Source organism: Ursus maritimus, unplaced genomic scaffold, assembly GCF_017311325.1.
Source record: "Ursus maritimus isolate PB19 unplaced genomic scaffold, ASM1731132v1 scaffold_37, whole genome shotgun sequence".
Lineage (NCBI taxonomy): Eukaryota > Metazoa > Chordata > Mammalia > Carnivora > Ursidae > Ursus > Ursus maritimus.
The window spans coordinates 287321-311407 of NW_024426341.1; the positions used below are offsets into that span (position 1 = coordinate 287321).

Here is a 24087-nt window from a genome sequence, read left to right on the forward strand (position 1 = left end):
ACATTGTTAATGTACAGAAAAGCAACTGATTTTTGTGCATTAATTTTGTATCTTGCCACGTTGCTGAACTGCTATATGAGTTCTAATAACGTGGCATTGAGTCTTTGGGGTTTTCCACATAAAGTATCATGGCATCTGCGGACAGAGAGTTTGACTTCTTTGACGGTCTGAATGCCTTTTATTTCCTTTTGTTGTCTGATTGCTGAGGCTAGGACCTCTAGTATTATGGTGAGCAATAATGGTGAGAATGTTCATCTCTGTCTTGTTTCTCACGTTACAGGAAAAGCTCTCAGTTTTTCCCCATGGAGAATGATTTTCGCTCTGGGATTTTCATATATGGTTTTTATGATATTGAGGTAGGTTCCCTCTATGCTTATACTTTGAAGTGTTTTAATCAGGGAATGATGCCGTATTTTGTCAAATGGTTTATCTGCATTGATTGAAAAAATAGTCTATTCAATAAATGGTGTGGGGAAAACTGGACAACCACATGCAGAAGAATGAAATTAGTCCATTCTCTTACACCATCCACAAAGATAAACTCAAAATGGATGAAAGGCCTCATTGTGAGACAGGAATCCATCAAAATCCTAGAGAACATAAGCAGTAACCTCTTTGACAACGGCCACAGCAGCTTCCTCCAAAACACAAGGCAAGGGGAACAAAAGCAAAAATGATCTATTGAGACTTCATCAAGGTAAAAAGCTTTAGCATAGCAAAGGAAACAGTCAACATAACCAAGAGACAATCCACAGGATGTGAGAAGATATTTGCAAATGACCTTTCAGATAAAGGGCTTGTATCCAAGATCTATAAAGAACTTACCAAACTCAATACGGAAAAAAAAAAAAAAAAAAACCACGAAAGAATCCAGTCAAGAAATGGGCAAAAGACATGAACAGACACTTCTCCACAGAAGACATACAAATGGCTCGCAGCACATGAAAAAAAAATGTACAAAGTCAATAGCCATCAGGGAAATACAAATCAAAACCACAATGAGATACCACCTTACACCAGTTAGAATGGCAAAAATTAACAAGACAGGAAACAACAGTATTGGCCAGGATGTGGAGAAAGGGGAACACTCTGACTCTGTTGGGCAGAAGGCAACTGCTACAGCCACTCTAGAAAACAGTATGGAGGTTCCTCAAGATAGAGCTACCTATAACCCAGCAATTGCACTGCTAGGTATTTACCCCAAAGATACAGATGTAGTGAAAAGAAGGGGCACATGCACTACAAAGTTCATAGCAGCAATGTCCACAATAGCCAAACTGTGGAAGGAGTCTAGATGCCCTTCAACAGATGAATGGAAAAAGAAGATGTGGTTCATATATATGATGGAATATTATTCAGCCATCAGAAAGAATGAATACCTACCATTAGCATCGACATGAATGGAACAGGAGTGGATTATGTTAAGTGAAATAAGTCAAGCAGAGAAAGACAATTATCTTATGGTTTCACTCATATGCAGAACAAAAGAAATAGAGGAGAGGACCACAAGGGAAGGGAGGGAAAACTGAAGGGGGAAATCAGAACAGGAAATGAAGCATGAGCAACTACGGTCTCTGGGAAACAAACTGAGGGTTTCAGAGGGGAGGGGGGTGGTGGGAAGGGGTCGCCGGGTGATGGGTATTAAGGAGGCCAGGGGTTGTGATGAGCACTGGGTGTTACACACAATTAATGAATCATTGAACACTACATCAAAAACTAATGATGTCCTATACAGTGGAAATTGAACATAATAAAAAATAAATACATAAATACACAAATAAGTACATAAATACAAATAAATAAACAGCTCCTTGTTTTGTTGATCTGTTCTACTGTTGTTGTTTTTTTAAGTTCTATATCATTGATTTCTGCTCTAATCTTTTTATTTCTCTTCTGGTGGATTTAGGCTTTTTTGATGTTCTTTTTCCAGCTCTTTCATGTCTAAGGTTAACTGAGGTCTTCAGAGGGGAGGGGGATGAGGGAATGGGATTGGCTGGTAATGCGTATTAAGGAGGGCACATATTGCTTGGTGCACTGGGTGTTACACGCAAGTAATGAACCATGGAACTTTACATCAAAACCTAGACTAACATAATATAATAAAAAACATATTTTTAAAAATATTGTGTCATGGATTGGAAGAACAAATAGTGTTAAAATATCTATGCTACCCAAAGCAATCTACACATTCAGTGCAATCCCTATAATGAAAGTAAGAAAGAAGAAAAAGAAAGAAAGAAAGAGAAAGAAAGAAAGAAAGAAAGAAGAAAGAGAAAGAAAGAAAGAAAGAAAGAAGAAAGAGAAAGAAAGAAAGAAAGAAAGAAGAAAGAGAAAGAAAGAAAGAAAGAAAGAAAGAAAGAAAGAAAGAAAGAAAGAAAGATTCATTTTAGAGAAATATTCATTTTTTTGCATTCCATTTCAACAATGGATCAGAAGCTCCAGAGAGACTTTAATACTATTATTACACTTACTATTGTATTTCAACACAAAATGCCTTAACCCACAAGTAATTAGTTAATTGAGAGGCTAAAATTCACTCCCCCCCCAAAAAAAATTTATTGGATAAATGTTTATATTATATTCCTATCTCTGCTGTAACAAATTACCAACTACAGGCATCAAAGAAACAAATTTATGCTCTTACTGTTTTCGAGGTCAGAAGCCTGAAATAAGACTCAGGGCTAAAATCAAGATGTCTGCGGAGCCTGGATCCTTCTGGATGCTCCAGGAGAGTCTCTTTTCTTTCCTATCGCAGTTTCTAATGATAAGCATACTTTGGCTCACTGCCCTTTCTCCATCTTCAAAGCCAGCAATGTGGCATCTTCACATCTCTCCCTGATCCAACTATTCTGCCCTCCTGAGCCACATTCAGAGGACAAGGGTGATTACGTTAGTTCCACGTGCATGAGCTTGGCCTGTCTTGGTTTAAGGTCAGCTGATTAGCAGCCTTATTTCATTTGCCACCTTAAACTCCCTCTTGCCATACAAAATAACATATCCCAAGTTTCCATGAACTACAACTTGGACCAGTTAAAGAGGTTCTTATTCTGCCTACTAGAAAGTCTTTTCTAAAAGTATTTTATTTGGTTCCCATCAAGGATTTGTATATAAAAGAAATAAACACAGAATTTATCACAGCCCCTAGAATGACTGGATAATTTGTTATTCAAGGTTTTATGCAAATATGATATGTGTGTGTGTGTGTGTGTGTGTGTGTGTGTGTGTGTGAAGAAGACCTGCCCTTTACTCTTTCCCAGGCCGACAGCCTTGCTACTCAAAGAGTGGTCCACAGACCACAAACTGCAGCATCAACATCACTCAGGATCATGTCAGAAACGCTGAACTCCGGGCCCACCAGCACCTGCTGAAGTTGGAAAAGTGCCGTTCTAGCTTGTTTCCTCGCATTCTCAATTTGACCTTTGAAGCAGGGTCATTATCTGTGTAGGGAGCTGTCCTGCTCATTGGAAGTGTTTAGAGCATCCCTCAGATACTGCCAGATATGCCCTGGGAAAAGACCACCTCTGGTTGGGACCACTGGCACAGAGGTTGAAAACTGGGACCATCCTGAGAGAATGCAATCAGCACCCATTTCTTTTTACAATGATAATGTTGAGAGCTCACTAAATACTTCAAGCCCCATTTCTCCATGGGGCAAGAAGTCCACACTAGTGTTTCCTCACAGAATGGACTTGTATAAAAATTAAATCAGGCAATTCTTATAAGGTGCTAAACTTGGATTATACTCCATAAAACATCTCAACATATATCTTACAATTAACAAGAGATTTATAATTACATTTTCATAGCTCTGAACCTGTGATAGAATTGTGAAAGTTCTAACTGTTTGGGCAAAATCGTCATGAAGCCAAAGTGTGTAGTGCCCAGGGGTTTATATGAAAAGAACAAACTTATCTTCTTTGTTGAAAAGGAGAAAAGTAACATTCTAGAGATATCAGCGGTTGTGTCTCCACTACGAGTAAGTCACTGCTTTGAAGAACCTAAGGAACTTAGTCATGATCTATTCCTTAGTATTAAACAGAAGAAAATGGTCACTCAAGAGTGGGTTAAGGTGCTGGTAATTTAAATCTCTGAAAGGCAGAAGAAGTCATAGAAATAGAGTAAAAACAAAAAGAAAGAAAGAAAAAAAAGAAAGAAAGAAAGAAAGAAAGAAAGAAAGAAAGAAAGAAAGAAAGAAAGAAAGAAAGAGAAAGAAGAGAAAATCAACAACAACAGAAAAAAAAAATAACACCCTAACTACATCTGGCTTCTCACCAGTCTCCTAGGAACAGAAATTCAACAGGATAAATGTCCTTTCTGTCCACACTAGTGTCCCACGGGGAAATCATGTACCTACAGGTGGGAGGAACAGGAGGGAAATGATCCTAATGAGCAGACTGAACCAGCTGTAAATATTTCCTCTGCTGCAGTCCCTCAGCACAGGCAACCTTGGGCTGGACAAGACCTGGTCATTTCTTCTGCAGTCCTGAGTCTGGATGGGGCACTGGAGTCTGACCCATTCCTGCTCTCTTGTCTGGAGACAGAGCTCCGTCCTCCATCATCTACCAACCAGACAGGTATTTTAATGTCCATGTAGAGACCTTCCTCTCTGAGACCCCATCTAGATGAGTTTTACTGCCCAGTAGGGACTGCAGGAGAAGGTCAAGAGAATGAAAGTCAAGAGCATTTACCTGAGGTCACTGGAGGGCCAATCCAGCCTAGCCCAGAGCTGAGAGTTCGCTGTGGTTGTTTGTTGGCTTGATTAAGAGATTTATTCATTGATTCATTTATATATTTATGACACTTAAAATAGAAGTGCACATGAAACTCCGAAATGCAAGATTCAGTATTAGCTAGTAAGTCATAATCAGAGAAACCCAATCTAATGAGGGGTGGGATTCTAAAAGTGGAACGTGAGACCAAGGATCTTTACAATCAGCCAGAGTAGGAAAGCCAAGTATTAGCTGCTAAGGATATAAAATGAAGTGAGGACACAACTTTTCACATTTCAGATGGGAAATGTTAGACTACACTTCTGTACTAAGGAGAAAATCCAGACAAAGAATTCTTGCAGGTGCTTCTATGCAAGAGCGGTCCATGAATCCTACATATCACATACCTCCTCTTTCTCCAGTTTTCAAATGAAATTTTTTACCTGGATTATGTGACAAAGAGTATGCTAATGAGCTTCCTTTACAATTACCTCGTTACCTTTGAACCTGAACATGGGCTGGCAGAGCTCGCCACCCACTTTCTCCACTGAAAATTGTCTGTAGGTGTCTTAGTGTTTGCATAGTGGGGTCAGAGGGGTTTTATTCCTGTTTTTTATTGCATTCTTTTGAGCAAATTATTGCTGTTTATTTCATCAATTTAGCTACTCGCCATTTTTCTTTTTTATGCATGTGTAGATGTGTTTGTGCAGCATGTGTGAAAGTGTATGAACTTTGTGTGGGAAAGTCTACATGCTGCTCATATTCCCTCAACTGATGTTCTAAATGTTTGTTTGTTTGTTTGTTTGTTTGTTTTCCTGGTCAAATTGATCTGTCACCTTAATATTCTTCACTTGTTGAAACCATTTTTCCAAACACTGAAAGTGAATGTCCTGCTGCACACTTATGACTCACAAATCACCCTTTATACATACATCCCAAGTATCGTTCACATCTCTGTATGCACTACTGTTCCTTTTGGCCATTTATTAATGAATCGATTTCTAAAACAAAATGCCATCACTTAAAAGGCATTCTTTCTGTTTGACCAAGAATCACCTTTACTTTCTATAAGCATATTGTCCCCTTCTCTTCATGTGAGATGAAACTACAACTTTAGATACTGCTTCTCTCCACATTAAAAAAGATTTTTTCAAATTCTTTTATTCTCGAGTCCTTGGTAATCTATTTAGATTTGGACCCATGGCAATTTCATTATATTATTACTCTTTTAAGTCTTTGTACTCAGAAGTTGAATTTGGGTCTTCCTTCAATTTCATTTCAGACAGTTCTTTTGAGCCACACTGCTTAAAATAAGTACATTTTTACTGTTCTGTCTTTCAAAAGTTTTCATTTCTTCTAACACTAATCTGTGCTGTGCTCACATACACATTCACACCCTTTCAGTTCGAATATATGAAAAGACACTTATGTATATTTTAAGTACCCTTATGTTCTGGCACAATCTTTTTTTTTTCTAGCTTTTGTCCTTCATCCTTCTGACTCAGGATTAGCTTTTACACAACCCTCTAGTCACCAGTGTAATCCTGAGTCATTATTTCAATGCCTGCATGACATTTCATGGGGTTGCTGTGCCACTTACACTTTGGATGATCTTTTATCTTTTTTCCCATTAAATTATTATTCAATGAGAAATATTATTGAATATATATGCCACAAAATACTTTTTAAGTAATGAAAACTATCTTTCTCAACCAAAGGTGATTTTGTGCCCAGGGCGCATTGAAAAATATTCAAAGTCATTTTGGGCTGCAACACTGGGAAGGGGTGTTTGGTGGCCAGGGACCCTCTAAACAGCCTACAGTGCACAGGATACAGCCCACCACAGAGAAGAAACCAGACCCAAATGCACATAGTGCACAGACTGAGAAACCCTGGGTTAAAACATATCTGTATTTCTTAAAAATATTTAATTTTTTAAGTAATCTCTACACCCAACATGGGACTTGAACTTACAACCCCAAGATCAAGAGTCCCACGCTCTACTGAATGACCCAGCCAGCCACCCCAAAGAACATCTGATTTTTAATATTTGTAATGTCTTCAGAGCTTCTCCAAGATGTTGAAACACTTCACAATTGTGACAGCAAAGTTAGATAATACGAATTTGCTACTTGATTAAAAATACCAGCTCCAACCAGTGTGACAGCTCTTTGAGTGTTTTCTCAGGGTTCTGGGTGTGAAAGAGATTTCTGTTGATTTTTTTAAGCTATTAGGGAGCCCCAGCAAAGATTCATGTGCTTGATCACCATGTTCATTTATCTATTATTATTATATGTCCACATATGATATGCCTATTTATAATTATCAGTATTCCAAATAATTGTTGTAAATCACAGTTTCTCTATTGACTTTTAATTAGATATCATTGGCCATAAAATAGTTTTAAATTTTATGTACTCAAATATATTTCTCTTCTTACTTCTGAGACTTTTGCCTTAATTATGATGTTTTGCCCACCTGTGAAATTTATATGTATTTCCTCGACGTGCATCTAAAATGGAACGGTTACTGTTCCACTGAGGGTTACTCCTCCTGATCGTTGTGAGATGTGTGGGATATGGATCTACTGAGATTCCTTCTTTGTAGAAAGCAGTTTGTGCCAACTGCCGTTCAACATTCCAATCCTTTCCATCTAAATCTAAACGAGCTTTGCCATGGGTTAAATGTCCATATCTAATGAGACCAAATTCCTGATTCATTCAATGGATGCTGAAAGAACATATGCTATGTTCCAAAATGTCTAAGAACTTTATATGTAATACGCTTTTATTTCAGGGTTGTGGGGAATTTTACTATTTATCCATGTTGATTTTGTGGAATTACTGCTCCTGTAAATTCTGTTTCAGTTAGTTCTCAGAAGTCCCTTCAATGTTGCTAAATACGGTTGTACATAAATTGCCACTGGGTGTGTAGGATTTCACAGAGGCTCGGGAACACTTTGGTGTTGGACAAGCAACAGCACCTTGAGCGGTTGTGCTCATCGAACTTGTCAAGATAGTGACTAAAACCCAGAGGCTAAGAATGGCAAATAAAAACAAAACGATGTCTCATAAGAAGAGTGATGAAGGGGCTCACCTCATCCCCTATTGACCCAACAAAAACCAAGGGTCAAATAACTATGGAATAGGCAGGGGGGGAAAAAAGTATTCTGCTGTCTGCTATCTGGTAAAAAAATGCCTGGATTTTGTGAAATGTTGATTTTTTTTTCCTCTTGTGATGTTCAATCTGTAATGTGATTCACACCATAAAATGTCACCACTTCGTGTTGTGAACAAATGTGATTTTGCTCTTATTATCTTTGCTGGGTATAAATAGTGTGTAACCAAGGCTGGATGCCTCTAGCACCGAGGAAGCTTTCCTTCCTCACAGTCTATCAGAAGAGCTGAGTTTATTAGATCGTTTTACTCTTTATGTCTATCTCGTTTCTCCTTCCCTCTGTCTCTCACTATCTCTGTTTATTGAATGCAATTTTTTGCTGCTGTTATTTTTTTATTTAAATTCAAGTTAATTAACATATAGTGTGTTGTTAGTTTCAGAGGTAGAATTTAGTGATTCATCAGTTGCTTATGACACCCAGGGCTCATCCCATCAAGTGCCCTCCTTAATGACCTTCACCCAATTACCCCATTCCCCCACCCACTCCCCTCCAGCAACCCTCGCTTTATGTCTATAATCATGGCTCTTATGGATTCCCTCCCTTTCTATTTTTATCTTATTTATTTTTCCTTCCCTTCCCCTATGTTAATCAGTTTTGTTTCTTAAATTCCCATTATGAATGAAATCATATAGTATTTGTCTTTCTCTGACTTATTTTGTTTAGCGTAATACACACTAGCTCCCTCCGAATTTTGCAAATGGCAAGATTTGATTCTTTTATGGCCGAGTAATATTGCACTCTGTATATAGACCACATCTTTATCCAGTCATCTATGGATGAACATCTGGGTTCTTTAAATATGTTGCCTATTGTGGACATTGCTGCTATAAACATTGAGGTGCATGTGCCCTTCGAATCACTGTGTTGGTATCCTTTGGATAAATACCGACCAGTGCAATCTCTGCGTGGTACAGTAGCTCTTTTTTCATTTTTTTTAACCTCCATACTGTTTTCCAGAGTGTTTGCAAGTTTACATTCCCACCAACGGTGTGAGAGGGTTCCCTTTTCTCTGCTTCTGGGCCAACATCTGATGTTTCCTGAGTTGATAATTTTAGCCATTCTGACTGCTGTGAGGTGGTATCTCTTTGTGGTTTTGATTTGTTTTTGCCTGATGATGAATGATGTAACCAGGTTTAATGTGTCTCTTAGCTGATTACAATTGTGCCAAAACACATACGGTCTCTAGGAAGAAACTTAACCAAGGAGGTAAAAGATCCGTACTCTGAAATGTGTAGAACACTTATGAAAGAAACTGAGGAAGGCGCAAAGAGATGAAAAAGCGTTCCATGTTCATGGATTGGAAGAACAAATATTATTAAATGTCTGTATGGTGACTGTATCGTGACTAGCATAATATAATAAAAAATATTATTATTAAAAAATAAAAATAAAAAGAACAAAATGTCTATGCTTCCCAAAGCAATCTACATATTCAAATTAGTCCTTATCAAAATACCACCAGCACTCTACACAGAGCTGGAACGAATAATCTAAAATGTGTATGGAACCAGAAAAGACCCCAAATATTGAACACAAATTTTTATGTTTCTTTACACACAGGTCAGAAAGTGGCCATTCCAAAATGGAGCCCTGAGATGATTTGTCCCTTGGAACCTATGACTAAGAATTTCTGGGTCTTAATTTTACATTCTTTACAGGAAAGGTAATAGTATGTGCCTGCATTCATATCCTAAACACTGTGTTAGAGGGTGTGGGGGAGAGGTGAGGACATAGAGTTAACATACACCAGGAGGACTTGGCGTGCACTGTTGTGTGGATGTGACACTATGTGGGGGGGGCATGTGTGTGTGGACATCTTGATGAGTGAGAGCAGTCCTTAGGTCAGGGATACACAGAGTCCTCTACTTCAAGATGACCATTATAATGCACAGGCCATAATCAACAGAAGATACTAAGAAGGGATGTTCAATGGACAGGACACTGATTCAACCAAATCACAATGTGCAAGAAGTAGTGTAGATAAGGAACTGCCTGGGTCTTGAACATGAAGCAGCTATGAAGCCACATGATCCTACAGAATTCACTGCTACCACCTCTCCTCACTCTTGTACATTTCCCTCAACACACACGTTTCCTTCAAAGACTTGATTTTCTGACAGGAGCACTTCCTCAGGGTCTTTGCTCCAGCCATTACCTCTACTGGGAAGGCCTCCTCTCTTCCACCCACTCTGCCATGAGGTCTCCTTTCAAATGTCACCTTCTCATTCAAACTTGACTTAACACCCAACATAACACCTGACACATTCTCTCCCCTAAGCTGCTTCTGTTCTGTTCATATCATCTGTCTCCACCTCATGATTATTTAATCTTTATATATGCATCTACCCTATCCCCATCACTGAATTATAGGGATATTTGCCTTTCAGCACTCTATGACCAGGGTTTCCAAAACATGTTTGAGGCTCTACATATTCCTCAAATGCATGAAATAACTTCTTACTGACACTGTAATGTACCTGACCCTTTGGGGGGACATCTGATGTTGTGATAAAAATTCCGAATCAGAGACGGACTGGGGATCCACTCGAGGAGATTGAATCCATTCACAAAATATTGCCATTAGTTTCTTGACTGGAAAATAGAAATTGTTGCATTTCGACAATGTGAGCAATGACAATTTGTGTGAAAATTAGTTTTGCTATTTTTCCCCTGTACTGCTAGTCACCTCCAAGCACATGGACCCAGGGAACTATACAGGAATTTCAGAGTTCCAGCTTCTGGGATTTTCAGAGAAACCAGAACTGCAGCCCCTCCTATTTGGGCTCTTCCTCTCCATGTATGTGATCACTGTGTTTGGAAACCTGCTCATCATCCTGGCCGTCAGCTCAGACTCCCACCTCCACACGCCCATGTACTTCTTACTGGCCAACCTGTCCTTTACAGACATCTGTGTCACCCCTACCATCATCCCTAAGATGCTGTAGAACATCCAGATACAGAGTAAAGTCATAACCTACACAGGCTGCATCACACAGATGTATTTTTTCATACTGTTTACAGGATTAGACATGTTCCTCCTGGCTGTGATGGCCTACGACCGCTTTGTGGCCATCTGTCACCCCTTGCACTACACGGTCATCATGAACCCCTGGCTTTGTGGACTGATGGTTCTGGTGTCCTGGATCGTGAATGACTTGCATTCCTTGTTACACACTTCCATGGTGTTGCAGCTGTCCTTCTGTACAGAGGTGGAAATCCCCCACTTTTTCTGTGAACTCAATCAGATGATAAAACTTTCCTGTTCTGACACGTTTCTCAATAATATGATGATGTATTTTACAGCTATGTTGGTGGCTGTTTGTCCCTTCATTGGGATCCTTTACTCTTACTCTAAGATAGTTTCCTCCATACATGGAATCTCATCAGCTCAGGGCAAGTATAAAGCATTTTCCACCTGTACATCTCACCTCTCGGTTGTCTCTTTATTTTATTGTATGAGCCTAGGAGTGTACCTTAGCTCTGCTGCTCCCCAGAGCTCCCAATCAAATGCAGTAGCCTCGGTGATGTACACAGTGGTCACACCCATGCTGAACCCCTTCATCTACAGCTTGAGGAACAGAGACATAAAGAGGGCTCTGATGAGATTTTATAGGATGGCAGCTCTGAAAGGGACAATCATCCTGGGGCTGAAGAAGTGCCCATAATTCCCGGGCCCAAAGCCTGATCCAAAAGTTGAGATACTTTGATCATTGTGGAAGTGGACATACCTCTTTTATTTTTTTCCAGGAATTTCTATTTTTTTTCCTTTCAGCCTAATTTTTGTAACTCACTTTATTAAGCTTTGTGGTAACTCTGACATCCAAGAGATTTTCCCTTTGTCATTTTCCTACTCTCTCAGTGTCATTCCTAATCTCAGGTGAGAACTATTTGGACATTGTCACTTACCCAAAGGTCTATATGAATCTATTAACAAAAATTTCTTCTCGAATACAATATGTCATACTGACTATTTTTTCTTTTGAATGAATGGTACTTTTATGAAAACTCTACTCTTGGCCACCACAGCTATTTATACAAGTTTATAACAGAGAACAATCTGAGACCATGTGCTTCATTTTGTAAGCATCATTCCTTTGTGTATTGCTACCTTCCCTGCTCCTGCAGAGGATGCAGACTGACGTACTGATGGTCAGAGCTAATCGTGGGGAATTTTCTACATATACGATATTGTCCTGTTACACAGCTTGTGTCCACCATGCCTACCATAGTCACTGGCAAAAAAATAATAAAAAATAAAATTATATATACATATGATAAAATGCATGTCTCCAAGTAGAATCTACACAGAAAGACAAATATGGTTACAATAGAGTAACAATATATGGCCTGAGAATCAACCTTGGCTTTATTGTGATAAAGTAAATTATTAAAAAAATATTTTGATAGCTATGCAAAATATTTCTCCTCAGGCACTCATCTGTTCATTGAATTATGGCATATCAAACTTCATTTGTAAAATGTATTCATTAGATGAAAAACTTGGCATGTTTGGGCATTTTATTAAATTACTTTTTGGATTCTGGTTGAAATTTTCCTGTACTACATTAAATATGAATCCTTCCATTTCTCTAAATGAACCTCCAAAACCTCTAAAGGGGCAGCGAATGAACTTATCAGTATCACCCATTATATATGATCCTCATAACCACAGGAGACCTCACCAGAAAGCTTGGATTCCTGTCCAGGTTGTGATCCATGGTCTCAAGTTCTGCACACACATGCATGTCCTTCCAATCTTTCCATGTTACGTCAGAGGGGTTTCAATGGAGTCGTTTTTATATACAGTTACCTGAGATAAACTTGAAGAACAGTCATCTTGAAAGCTAATTTCAAGTGTCAGAACAAATGCCTAATAAAAAGAATCAGATTATTACAATGCCATGTGTTCTGCCTGATTCGATTACTATATCACTTAGTATTGCTGCATACAAAGCATCCTAAAATAAAATGGCTTAGGATGGGGGTGCCTGGGTGATTCAGCTGGTTAAGCATCTGCCTTCGACTCACATTATGATCCAGTTGTCCTGCGATCAAGCCCCCCAACAGGCTCCCTGCTCAACAGGGACTCTGCTTCTCCCTCTCCTTCTGTCAATCCCCCATACCCGCCACTCATGCCTTCTCTCTAGGTTGCTCTTTCTCTCGACTTGTAAATAAATAAAATCTTTAAAAAAATGGCTAATATACTGTCTTTATTATCAAAGTAGATCGTAGAGTAGGCAGCTGTTTTGATCTCTGCAGGGATTCCCATGAGTCTGAAGTCAGTTGTGACTTCTAAGGCTGATCCATGAGGTGTGTGGCTGCAGTGCTCTTCTGTCTTGATCCAATTCATGTCATTTTACTCCTTTCACATATGTACGTAATCTTCTAGTTACAAAATAAGTGAGTTTATCATATGTGAATTGTCTTAATTTAATTCCACTATTTTAACATCCACACATGAACCAATGCTTTTCCACAGTTGGACGAGAGTGCTCCCACCACGATAGGTGTGCCAAAGCTACCTGTGCTCCAGATCTGACCCTGAGTCATGCACCCCTAGAATGTTTAAATTCTAATTATATTACTAGAGCATTATTGCATGTGAGAAACCGTACATATTTAAAATGTACAACATTGGAAATTGAAAGAGTCATTGAGAAATCATGGGTACATACTGCATGATTACACTTCCATAAAACTCATGAGGTGCACAATAAGCTCTCACTACTTCATTATGCAATTGTTACTGTGTAATCCCTCCAGCCTTCTTTATCTTTTGAAGGCAAGGTGGAATCATAATCCTAATTTCCAGGGATGATTTAGCGCAAGATGAAATGTGTCAAAATATCTTGGTTGGTCCAAAGAATGTTCAAGGCTAAGTGTTGTGTGTATGTAAATGTATGTATATTCATGTACATATTTATTTCAAGAAAGCAAACTCTTTACAATTTAAATGAACTTATGGGAATTATTTGAATTTCATCACACTGTTCCTACTTCCATAATTGACACTTGCTTTCCTTCCTTCTTAGAGAGCAATCTTGCAAACCGTCAATGGAGAGTCAGCTACCTGTGCTCTAGATCCTACCCTTATCGATGCGCCGTAGATATTTTCCCACCTAATTCAATATTGGAATATAATGACACACAATAAACTGCATATTTAAAGGGTAGAATTTGATGAGTTAAAGGAGCTACCCCAATAATGAAGAGCACATAGTGCAGGTTTCCATTTATGTATAATTAAGACTGTTGCATAAACTTGAACTGCTTTGTTAGGTAATTGTTTAAAACTTCAAATCCTGAGCCTCTTTTCTTATTCATGAAGGCAATGTGCAATGCTAAACATAACATCATATGAATGTTGTAAGAAAAGAATGAAATATGTGGAAATCAATTTTTTTACTCCAAAGAAAACAGTCAAGTGTGGTGATTGTGGGAAGAATGAATGTTGAATCAACATGAAAGAAAAGGATGCAGAAATATACATGCAAAATTGTAAATGACAATGGATGACTTTAATTCAGACCATGAGTTTCTTTCCGATGTCGCTGTCTCAAAGGCCTCGTAATCAGACCACATGCACATTTAAACCAGGAGGTATTTATTGTACCAGCTGATGGGATAGAATATCTTCAAATAGATTTAGGTTTTTATCTACTTAATGTGGGTTCTGTATTGCAAATTGCCCTTATCCAAGGGAAGTTATGAGTGAATTGGAAGACATAAAATCAGTTTCCTCAAATAATTTTATTGACTATTTCCATATGAGATTCCTCTTGCTGCTGTAAAATACCCCACACTAATTGCTTAAAAAAAGAAATACATACTCTTACTGTTCTGGAGAAGAAGCTTGGAAGAAGTCTCATCAGGCTAATAGCAAGATGTCTGCAGGGCTCAGTTCCTTCCAATTCCAGTGTCTCTTGCTGGCTGCTTGCATTCCTTGCTCATGGCTTTTCCTCAAACTTCTGAGCCAGTAGGCCAACATTTATCTTTCTCCAACACCAACTCTTTTATCCCCTTCCTGAACATTCAGAGAACTGTAGTGATTACTTTCATCTACCTGGATGCTCATGGCTAATTTCTTTATCGTAATGACAGTTGATTACCAACCCTGTACAATCTGCTACCTTAATTCTTCTTTGCTATAACAAATAAGACATTAAAGGCACTGGATATTAGAACCCAGACATATTTGTGAGGGCCTTGTCGTGCATATTATGAAGTTTTTTTCATATGTGCATTGTTTTAGTCAATTATAAACGCAATAAACACAGATTTTACACAGCTTGAAGAATGAGTGAATACAGGTTTCCATCATAATTTCGTGCAATGACCATGTCTGGTGCAATAGACTTTAAACTCCCTACACCTATCTCTATCCCAGGCTCACAGCCTTGCTAATGAAGAGTGATCCACATACCAAGATCTACACATCAACATCTCTCAGGAGCTTGCTGGAAATACAGACTCTCTGGGCCACCCTGGACCTATGATAAGATCCTGTATTTATAGTGGGATCCCACACAGTAGGATCTGTGTGGATACGCAGGCACACTAAAGTTGGAGAGATACTGGTCTAGACGGATTCCCCAATTTTATTGTCAACAAAAGTTGCAATTTGTGGTAGGATAATAATCTTTTGGGGTGCTTTCCTTTGGATTGGAAGTGTTCAGCAGCTTCCCTTCAGACGTTGCCTGACATCCCCAGGGCTCTGGCTGAGAAGCACTAGCCCAGAGCTTGAGAGCTGGAAGTGTCCTGACAGAATGACACTCAAGGCCCACAACATACACATATATTCAATGTGGACAGAGCACTACACACCACCAAGCACCACTTCTACAATGAAGATTGGAGTTCATAAATGTACTTCACTTACTTGTGGACAAGATTTTTATAAAAATTAAATCAAACTATCCCTGTGAGATACAAGCTCACGTTCTAGTACATAAAATGACCTAAACACGTCTCTTGTAATTACAACCATTTTATGACAAAGGGCTAAGTGACAGCTCTTTACTTGTATAAAGTGAGAAATTCCTAACTGTAATGGCAAATGTATCTTGAAGCCGATGTGTGTAGTGGCCAAGATTTATTATCAGAAGACCTCACTCCTCTGCCTTATTGAAAAGAAGAATAGACCCTGTCTAGAGATAGCATGGCTGAGTCCCCATCACATGTTGATGCTCTGAAGATAAAGGGACCTAATCCAGGTAGCTACTGGGTCATAGATTAGGAGAAAATTATAACCTGGAGCTAGGTAAGATGCTAGGAGATTCACAGGTCAGGAAGGGGACAATTTCAGGGAAAAAGACATTAAAAAAAAAAAAAGAAAAAGAAAACTCGATTTCACTTGACCTCTAACCTAGTCTTTTGGGAACTAAGATTTATTAGGAAAATATCCTTTCTGTCCAGAGGACTTCTCCACTTGGGAATCATGTACTTAGAGCCTGGTTTCACAAGGGGGAAATGTGCTAATGAGCAGACACAGGAGCTCTAAATACTTCCTTGTTGCCAGTCCATCAGCCTGTGCAGCCTTGGACGGGAAGGGTCATGCTTTGCCTGTTTATTCCAAGTCCTAATTCTGGCTGGAGGCTGATGCTTCACTCCATCCTGCTGTCTTGGCTGAGGTCAGAGCTTTAGTCTCTATCATCTGCTGTCCAGGGAGGAATTCAGACTTCCACAGACACCTCCCTGTCACACACCCAGCCAGGTGAGTCCAACACCACTGTGAACCATGGATGACAGGGTCAGAGAGAATGGAAACCAGTAACTTTGACCCATCACCACTTGAGAGCCAATTCAACTTAGCCCAGAGTGAGTGATCACTGTGTTTGCTGGTTTACTTTATTAAATAATTAATGTATTATTAGTGCTAATGTTGATTTCACTGAGTGACCGCTACTCACACTTTTGGTGGTCTTTCATTTTCTTCATTATTAAACTGCTATTATAGGGATGCTAAAAAAAGTATGTTGAGATTGTTACACTCAATGTGTGGTTCTGATTGGGTGTGATTTTGTCCCCTGGAGGGTCACTGATCACTGTCTGGAGCCAGCTTTGCCTCTCATATTGGAGAGGGATGACTGGAGACAGGAATGTCTAAACATCCTACAATGCACAGGACACCCCCTTCCCCAGGGCAGGCTCTGGCCAGAATGTCCATGGCACAGAGACAGAGAAGCCCTGGGGTGAAGATCATCAGTATTTGGAACACAGCTGCCTTCAGCTTCTGCCTTCACCCTTGTAACACTTTCTTCCTGCAGAAAATTGACAGTAATCCTTTGGCTACCTGTTTAAAAGTTTTAACCACAGTGGTACCTGGGTGGCAAAGGTGGTTAAGGATCTGCCTTCAGCTCAGGTCATGATCTTTAGGTCCTGAGATCAAGCCCCACAGAGGGCTTTCAGCTCAGCGGGGAGTCCGCTTCTCCCTTTCCCTCTGTCTCTCAGAATGCTTGTGTTCTCTCTGTCTCTCTATCTCAAATGAATAAATGAGATCTTTAAAATAAAATAAGTTTCAACCAAAAACAATATTACACCTCTGTAAGGTTCCCCCCCCCCAGGCTGCTGGTGATCGAGATGTTTTATTTAGTGGTGTTCCCCACCTGTAACACATCTATGTCGTTTTATTGATGTTCTACTGTATTGTTTGGTTACCCTTACCCCAAGGTCATAAGCCATCTGGGTTTTTGTAAGGTCTGAGGGAGGGGACAGGTTTCATATTCTTCCAGACAGATATCCCTTTATGCCAGCATTTATTGAGAAATTTAACCTTTTCCAACAAAATTGAAATACAACCTTGCCATGTGATAAATGTCCTTATACATTGAGACCTAATTTATAACTCTAACAAGTAAATACTGAGCATTCTAAGAACATTATGTATTATGTTTTTATGTGTCTAGGACTTTGGCAATTGAATTATTAATCCATATTGATATCATTACTGATTGCTATTTTATATTCTATTTTAGTTCATTTCGGTTTTTCATGCAATTTTGACTGCAACAGGTGTTTTGAAACTACTCAATTTACATTTTAACCTGGTTCTGCAATCACTTCATTCTGTTCATTCTATACCTATCCATATTCTTAGGGCTTTTTATATTAAACACATATATTCACAAAACTTGGTGGAAAAAACAAAAATGAACAAAGAAGGTGAAGTCCCTGCACTTTTGAAACATGAATCCTAACAGTGAGGACAGAGCACAATGAAATAAATGTGTGTATGAAACAATATCCACAGACAGAATGATACAAAGCTAATTATTGAGTACAAAATGATAGAATTGCCATGGTGTGGGCAAGATTATAGAACATGGTCTGTGGACCCCTTTGCACACCGGGTGAAACCGGAATGAGAATTAGAGTGTGCCCACTGGGTTTGTAAAAGAGACCAATACCCCAAGCTCAAGAATATCAATAAAAGATGCCACATAGAGAAGGGAGAAAGGACTAACCTCATCCCCTATCAGACCACACAGAATGAATTGGCCAAAAATGATGCAGGACATACAGGAACAATGTCTTCTATGCTTGATATAAAAATGCCCAACTTTTGTTGTCTGTGGACACTTCCTTTTGTGAAGTGTTTGTTTAATCTATTGCTCAATTTTGAGGATATCTATATCTATATTTATTTCTAGATATATGTTAATATTTAAACATATTATTTGTCCATGGGAGGCTTAGGAATTGGCAATTCTGCATTTTGCAGGGGAAAGCTCACTGATCTCACCTACGTGGGTTGGATCCATTCCTGGCACAATCAAGATGCCGGGGACAGAAAGACAGGGGAATAACACAACCCAGGAGAGGATGGTGTCTTGCATGTGGGTGACTGTAGAGTGGGAGCAGTCACCACAACAGGGTGCCAGGACTCATAAACCAAAAGGTGACACAACACAGGGGCCAGAACTCAATCAAGAGAGGCCACTAAGAATAGAATCTGGTTCAATTCCTGGGATGCCTTTGCAACACAATGAACACAGAGGGAGAGGCAGTGTGGATAAGGAAGTCCCTGTGCCTTGAGGGTTCAGAGGTAGCAAATCGGCCACTTCCCTCCTCAGCATGTCTGACAGTGTCTCTCCTCAGTCTGCCTCCTGCTCATTCCCCTTGCAGCACTGGCTTTGCTTCTTTGACTTGAACCTTGGAAACAAGTACCTTCCTCGGGGCCTTTGCACTGGCCATTCCCTCTGCCAGGCACACATTTCCCCCACAATCCTTGATCTGTTTCCATCTCTTACTTGAGATTTCTGTTCCAGTGTCACCTTGTTCACAAAATTGGCCTAAATATCCATGAAAATAGCATGCCCTTTTCACTCTCTGCTTTATCCCTATTTTCCTTTTCTTCATAACACTTGGCACCTTCTGAAATGCTACTTATTTTCTTATTGGTTAATGTATTCTTTCTCCATCATTCAATGTTAGGAAATTTTTTTCTCTAGCATCCTATACTCCTTCCCTAGATGATGGCAGGACTTAACCAGGACTTAATTTGCATTTCTGGAATTTGGAATAATTTTTATTTAAAAGTGTGGAATACATGGCTTTTTACAAAATAAGTGATTGGAACAAAAATTCCATAACTATGTTGGTGTAGGTGATCCCCTGAAATGGACCAAAATCATGCACAAAATATTAAAAATAATACTCAGACTACAAAATTTAAAAAGTAGCATTTTAAATCTGTGAGTAATACAAGTGAATGAAGATTAATCATGCTATTTGACTCTGTCCTTGAAGTCACCTCTACCACATGAAACCGGGCAATGATACACGAATTTCAGAGTTTCGTCTTCTAGGATTTTCAGAAGAACCATAATTGCAGCCCCTCATATTCGGGCTTTTCCTCTCCATGTACCTGATCACTGTGTTTGGAAACCTGCTCCTCATCCTGGCCATCAGCTCTGACTCCCACCTCCACACCCCCATGTACTTCTTCCTGGCCAACCTGTCCTTTATAGACATCTGTTCCACCTCCACCACCATCCCCAAGATGCTGATGAATATACAGACAGAGAGCAAAGTCATAACCTATGATGAGTGCGTTACTCAGATTTATTTTTTCATACTATTTGCTGTGTTGGACATCTTTCTCCTGAGTGTGATGGCCTATGACCGGTTTGTGGCCATCTGTCACCCCCTGCACTACACAGTCATCATGAATCCCCAGCTCTGTGGACTGCTGGTTCTGATGTCCTGGATCACGTGTATCCTGAATTCCTTATTACAGAGTTTAATGATGCTGCGGCTGTCCTTCTGCACAAAGGTGGAAATCCCCCACTTTTTTTGTGAACTCAATAATATGGTCCAACTTGCCTGTTCTGACACCTTTCTTAACAACTTGGTGATGTATTTTGCAGCTGTCCTGCTGTATGGGGGTCCTTTTGCTGGGATACTTTATTCTTATTCTAAGATTGTTTCCTCCATACGTGGAATATCCTCAGCTCAGGGCAAGTATAAAACATTTTCTACCTGTGTGTCTCACCTCTCAGTTGTCTCCTTATTTTTTTGTACGGTGCTCGGTGTGTACCTGAGCTCTGCTGCTACCCAGAGCTCCCACTCAAGTGCAGTGGCCTCGGTGATGTACACAGTGTTCACCCCCATGCTGAACCCCTTCATCTACAGCCTGAGGAACAAAGACATAAAGAGGGCTCTGAAAGCGTTCTTTGTGAAGGAGACTTTACATGGCCAATTGTCATAAGACAGAACAAATTCTGAAGATTGCTTAATCTCAGTTTCCTGAGCAAAATTTTATTGAATAAATGTTTGCATTCGATTCCTAATGCTAATGTAAAATGACTACGTTAGTGTTTAAAACACATTTATGTTCTGACATATCAGGGCGTCAGAAGTCTGAAATGGTTCTCATTGGGCTAAAAAGATGTTTGCAACACTTGCTTCATTCTGGAAGCTACAGAGAAGAATCTATTTACTTTTCTATTCCAAGATCATAAAATAGTGCAAAGAAAATCTAAATATATATTTTTTTCTTCTTCTCTTTTTTAATAATAATATTTTTTATTGTATTATGTTAGTCACCATACAGTACATCCCTAGTTTTTGATGTAAGGTTCCATGATTCATTACTTGCATATAACACCCGGTGCACCATGCAATACGTGCCCTCCTTAATACCCATCACCAGCCTATCCCATCCCCCCCCCGAAAACCTCAGTTTATTTCCCAGAGTCAATAGTCTCTCATGGTTCATTCCCCCTTCTGTTTAACCCCCCTTTCTTCTTCCCTTTCTACTCCTATCGATCTTCCTACTTCTTATGTTCCATAAATGAGTGAAACCATATGATAATTGTCTTTCTCTGCTTGACTTAAATATATTTCTTATATTTAAAAAATGCTTTACAAACTGAGAGCTTCATAGGGGAGGAGGGTAGGGGAATGGGATAGGCTGGTGATGGGTAGTAAGGAGGGCACGTATTGCATGGTGCACTGGGTGTTATATGCAAGTAATGAATCATGGAACTTTACATCGAAAAATGGGGATGTACTGTATGGTGACTAAAAATAAAATAAAAATATTATTATTAAAAATTAAATAAAATTAATTAATTAATTAATTAAAATGTTTTACAATAAGGGACCAAATGACAGCTCTTAATTTACAAGTATGAAATTCCTTATCATTTGGCAAATCTTTCATGAAGCTGAGGTATGTCTTGCTCAAGGTTTTTTGTTTGCTTCTTTTTAAGATTTGTTTTATTTGTCAGAAAGAGAGAGAACACTCACAAGTAAGGCTAGCGGCAAGAAGAGGGAGAGGCAGACTCCTCCCTGAGCAAGGAGCCTGATGTGGGACTTGATCCCAGAATCCTGGGAGCATGACCTGAGCTGAAGGCAGACTCTTAACCAACTGAGCCACCCAGGCATCCCTTGCTCAAGGTTTATATCAAAAAACTTAGTTATCCTTGTTCAAAAGGACAACGGTGATATTCTGTAGATGGCAGGGCTGTGTGTCCACTGCAAGCCAACATTTTGGAGATCCAAGGGATCTAATCCAGACAGATTGCTCAGTCCTAGACTTTGGGAAAAAGTTGAAGTCAGGGTTGGATAAGGTGCTGGAAGGTCCTACCTCTGGTAGCAGCAGAGCTCCTGAGGACAGGGTAATTGACTCTGGATTCACTTGGTTATAAGCTGGTCTGTTGGGAACACGGACTCTCCAGGAAACATTTCCTTTGTCCACACCAGTGTCCCACAGGGAAATCATGTGCTTAGAGGTTGGGGGAGCAGGAGGGAAACATTCCTAATTAACAGACAGAGGAAGCTCTAAATATCTCCTGTTTGGCAGTCCCTCTGCCTGTGCCACCTTGGGCTGGATGGGACCTGGGTGTTGCTTCTGGAGTCCTAAGCTTGGCTGGGAGACTGACGGTAGCCTCCTTCCTGCAGTCTTGTGTGGGGACAGACTTTAGTCACCAATATCTCCACCCAGGAGGAATTCAGACTGCCAGATGGAGACCCCATCCCCTGGGTTCCCATGAAGGTGATTCCCAGAGCCCAGCAGGTCCTGCAAGAAAGGGTCAGACACAATTCAAACCAGGCACACTGACCTGAGGTCACCAGGCAGCCAACAACCTAGCCCAGAACCTAGAGATCTCTATGGTCATTTCCTTGCCTGGTGAGCTCATTAATGGAGTCACTGATGATGTTAAAGAAAGAAGTGAACTTTGAGCTCAGCAGCACATGGGTAATTGCTGACAATGAAGCGAAGGGATGGGAGGCACAAACTACTGCCAGTAAAAGTAGAACAAACCAGTGAGTTTTGCAATTAAACGAAGTAGGAATATTGGGGATGGAAGGATGTCCAGTGAAGTCAGGGCATTTCTTTTTTGTCTTTAAATTGGGGCATATTGGACTCTGTTTCCATACTGATGAGAAAGACCTAGACCGATTTATTGCTTGGAGATAAGACCTTGCAACAGTAATTCATGAGACATACATTTGCACAGGGTCCCATGTACTCTGGGTATTCACATGAAAACAATGATCTGAGAATGAAAACTATATGAAGGAGCTTTTCTTTGCAATGATTTCATTACCCGGGGAGCTGAATATATTTATGGATTAGTTATTCCTTGGTTTTCTGTATTGTACACTGTCTCTACCAGGTCTTTCCATTTGTACAGTGGAGTCAGGGTTTTTTTTTTTTTTATTCCTGTTGTGGATTGCGTTCTTTCAAACAAGGAATTAGAGGAGGGTTTTGTGTCTGTTTTACCAACATTGCTGTTTGCATTGAGTTCCAGTGTGTATGTATAGACGTGCATGTGGGGAATTGTGCTCATTAGTAGTGTGGGCTCAAATCTGTCCCTCGGTTGTATGGTGTTCTCTATATTGCTTTTTTATATTATCCGTCCGGAAACATTGAGCTGTCTCTAATATTCTTCATTTGTCAGTCCTTGCAATAAACAAAAATGAAAATAAATGGCATTTGTACATTGAGTGCTAATAAATGACCTCAATACATATTTCCCACTTGTTTCTGCATCTCTGTCATTCCCCAGGGGTCCTTTTGTCTCTGTGTGATGAGATCCATTTCTAACAGTCCCATCATCTTTGACCATCCTCTCTTCTTTCCATTTGACTCAAGATTGCCTTTACCTTCATAAGTATATTTGATTCCATATTTCTTTATGTAAGATGAAATTACCACTTACAGAGTGCCTGCTCCCCGGTTGTAAAGGTCATTCTCTCATATTCTTTTTATTCCAAGTCTTTGGACATTTAATCCGGAATTAGTGACCCATCTTGATAGTACTGAATTGCTATTTTATGTCTTTATATATATTAGTTTTAGATTCTCATTTAATTTTCTTTCACACAGTTGTTTTGTAAACACTACACTTGACCTAATTTCATTCCTCCTGACCATCTTTATTCCTTATGTTCTTAGGGTCTTTAAAACTTCTCTTCCTAGATGATGCACAAATACACATTCTACACCATACAAATGGATGAGTGGTATCCTGTGCTCATCATAAATGCTCTTTAAGGTTCGGGGCAGTCTTCTTTCCTACCTGTGTACTTTCTTCCTTCTTTCTCGATAATATCTCATGGACTTGCCTCCACTCTACTAGAGAAGTGCTGATTCTTTATTTCAGGTTCTGCATAGTATTTCCCTGTGTGGCTGTCCTAACCACATTTGAAACCTTTTTCCATTTTTCTCAATACATTGATATTATAACA

The 24087-nt window shown here is 39.6% G+C and overlaps 2 pseudogenes; both read left to right on the forward strand.

Annotated features, from left to right (window-relative positions):
* Positions 1-10547: 10547 nt before the first annotated feature.
* LOC103681601 lies at positions 10548-11552 on the forward strand (annotated as a pseudogene).
* Positions 11553-18964: 7412 nt separating this feature from the next.
* On the forward strand, positions 18965-20912 carry LOC103681599 (annotated as a pseudogene).
* The last annotated feature ends 3175 nt before the right edge of the window (positions 20913-24087 follow it).